The sequence below is a fragment of the Scardinius erythrophthalmus genome, assembly GCF_964197995.2.
Source record: "Scardinius erythrophthalmus genome assembly, chromosome: 11".
NCBI classification, from domain to species: Eukaryota; Metazoa; Chordata; class Actinopteri; order Cypriniformes; family Leuciscidae; genus Scardinius; species Scardinius erythrophthalmus.
Window position 1 is genome coordinate 38,266,473 of NC_138231.1, and position 3,159 is coordinate 38,269,631.

Sequence of the window (3,159 nt, forward strand, 5' to 3'; positions counted from 1 at the left end):
CGTGAGCTGTAGGAGGAGTGAGAGGAGAGAGAAGTGAGGGAGAGAGAGGAAAAGACATGGACTATTGAGCACATGCAGAGGAAAAGTTTAATAAGACCGAACTGCCATGATGGACAGGTGCTGGCCAATGGCAAGGCATCCATGCAGATAACACAATGATGTCCGTGGCACCAAGAGTAGCTTAAGCTACAGTTGATCTGTGAAGACTCTAATTGGGGGCTATGTCTTAAAAATTACAGATTGAAGAGTTTTGCAACTAAGTTGTGAGTGACTACATTGTCAGTCTGAGAGAGAGCTTTTTTCTCTCTGATTACTAAAATGTCATCATGTCCCATTCCTCTCCACCTAACTGATAAAATGTGGTTATCAGACAGATTTTAATTAACTTTATTCTGCTGCCCCATGACACTCACTGATAACCCTGCCGAATGGTCATGCCTGATAGTTCATATGCCCATGAAGGTAAAGTAGACATCTTTGTTACAAAGGCAAAACATGCCCAATGACCCATCCTAAATGCCTAACTGGCCACCCAGAATTGAATTGAAGGGGAAATATGTAGTTAGCCTTACATAGGCAGACCTTTGACTAAATGGCATTCTGGTCCACATCACTGTAGTTTTTCTTTTCTTTTGTCATTATCTTTGATGTCATTTTGAATCTGAAAATATTTATTAATATATAGACTGGCATGAAAACTAATAATGGGATGGTGGTTGTACAGAAAACACTAATAAATCTGAATTATTTCACAGACATATCTCAGAAAACTAGCATTGTCAAATTGTATTATATTATATATTCGATTGCAATTAAATGGACTTTGAATTATGCATGATTGCTTCCACATTTAGCCTGTTATATGGCAGGACAAAGCAATATTACAATCTACCAGTACCTTAACACTAAAATACGTTTCTGAAACTACTAAAACATTATTCTTGTGGAAATATGTAGGCAGTCAGTGTGCATAGAGTCAATTATCTATAAATCAATTGTTAATAGTATTACCACAAAACAGACTTTTTTTATTATTATTATTAGTTTCTTTAGTGGACGTTTGTGTCATGACATGCAACGTGCAAGCTGTGCTGGATTCTAGCTTCCGATGACTTTATTTATGATAAGGCAGTGTTTGCACCATCTGTTCCTTATTACTAAACACATTTGTGCTTAAATAGATTGATTTAATCAATAAATTATTAGTGACAATTAATCAGTCATCAATTAATCATAAATATCTTTACTGCAAACCCAAGTGTTTGACCGAAATCTTGTTTAAACTGTATCTTTCAAGTTTTGATGTCACTAATCATTGATTAGCTTTTCCTCAAAAGTGCTCATTGCATCATGACTTGGAATAATAACTGATTAAAACATACTTGCGTGTCCTTACTCCGGGAAACTGTGTAAAGTCAGCCAATCAGATTAGCCCTTGCCAGATCTAGCAACTGCTTTCCAATTTTGTGAGCAGTGTGCATCAGACGATCAGTGGGTGGTCTGTAGGTGTGATGTCTGAGCCTGAGACTAATATGTATCAGTTTCTTTAATGTGCGACTGATGTGAAGTTAAATAGTCTAGCAGGTTATTGATGCTCTTTAACTGAGCACATCAATTGTACTCAGATCTAAATCCTGTCAAAACTCTCTGTTGATTGGAAAAAGTGACATGCCACAGTGGTGGGTGTGCCCTCTCCTACCTTCTCCTCATTAATCTGTGATTAAAATAGCAACACAATCAGATAGAAAGCAGATTATTTCAGAGCTTTTGATTTGGTTGTGCCGATGCCTCCGGGGATCGTCAAATGCAGGATCATGCGTCAAGGAATGCTGACTTCATGCTTGACAGATTGTTTGAGCTCCCCCAATTCTCAATACACATTTCAACACAGTCAGCATCTACTGAGCACATTCTCCCAGTGCAATAATACTACACTATCAGAGCTAACTAATAAAAAGATGCTGTCGAGATCAAATTATGAATTAGGGAATAGATTGATAATTAGTTATTCTAGGAGCCTTCCCAGTTTGAATGTCAATCTCTCTCTCTTTCTCTCTCGCTGCATTGATTCCTGGACCGTTTCGACCTGCATCTTCAACAACGTGTCTGCTGCAGATCCATTCTTCACATTAGCTTCCTCTCCTATCATCATTTCTCAACCCGTCTATTTAAAACAAGGGTCTATTTGTGATGAAAGAGACTAGTGGTAGCGGATGAAGAGTGTGTGCATTAGTGGCTTATGTAAGGCTGGTCCTAACTATAGCAATTAAGTTGTATGATGTCAAAAAGAACAACAAAAAACAGCTACGGCTTTGTTCATATTATTTCATTTTGAAATATATTAAGTAATCTTTAAATAAAATGTATTTAAAAATCAATTAAATTATGTTTTTTTTATTTATGGTGTCTTTGTTTTCTTATTAAAATACAATTAGTTTTTTTTTGTCATCAGTCATCTGAAAGCATTAATTAGTGTGTTTTTTCGTAATTAAAATGAGGCCATGCTAAAATTGCCTAAACTCCAAGTGCCAGTAGGATGTCACAGCAGACCCAATTTCCATTTCTGCTACTCTATGCTTGTAGGCTGCACCACCCTGGCAATTGAAAACAGAAAAGAAAAAATCCCCCAGGTTCTAACTGCCATTGGGATCTTGGAAATGTGAAATTTCACATGGCCTTAAAGCCTTTCTTGTCAAAAAGAGACAGGCCTTGGCCTGTGAAACATGCAAGCATATGCTGTTGTTTGTAGCTGAGAGGTCAGAAACTGTGTTTACAGATATAGTTTTAGAATTGGTTTTATAGGACTCTTTCATTGGTGGAAAATCATTGTGGGATTTCAATTTTCATTTCATTCCTGTACATTTGTGGGTTTTCTTTGTGTCACTCCCGGTGGGTTCAGAGAAACGTCCACTCGGAAGATGAGTAAGGTATTTTGAAAGCCTACACAACTTCATTTTCTCCTGTCATGTCAACTAGTATATAACAGTAAAGCTTGCTTATAGGCTTGTTATACTACTGGTTGGGAGGGGCAATATGATATGAAATTTTATATCGGAGTAAAGGAGAAACTTTATGAATGAAACTTAATTAACACTTGAACAGTTGCTATATCAACATCCTAACGAAGAGAATATGCTTAAATAATGTAGTTGTCAATAC